The following is a 397-nucleotide window of genomic DNA, read 5'->3' on the forward strand; positions in this document are numbered from 1 at the left end:
GATGGAACATAGCGGTCGAACCCGACTGCACAGCTCTCAACCCAGTGCCATAAACAGGAGACCACGCCAATCAGGGAAACAGATCTCTCATATTCTCCAGTAACCTCCCGGCCCGGTTACCGCATTGCCTCGCGTCCTCACTTCGAGGGGGCACAGAATTCGCGGTAGGAACGCGTGCCCCAGCCTCGGTCCGATCGGGCCTCCAAGAGTATCTCCTTCCCACTTTTAATGATGCACGGGTAGGCCACTCTGGATTTGGTGCAGGATCTAGCAACGAATTGTAGATGAATCCATGGATCAACGAACGAACGGAGAAAAAGGAACAGGAGGAGAATGAGAATGGGAAGAGGGATGAATAGTACTACAGCTGTATGGAGAAAAAGTCAACATACCCCCC

This window comes from Triticum dicoccoides, chromosome 2B (assembly GCF_002162155.2).
Source record: "Triticum dicoccoides isolate Atlit2015 ecotype Zavitan chromosome 2B, WEW_v2.0, whole genome shotgun sequence".
In the NCBI taxonomy this organism is placed as follows: domain Eukaryota; kingdom Viridiplantae; phylum Streptophyta; class Magnoliopsida; order Poales; family Poaceae; genus Triticum; species Triticum dicoccoides.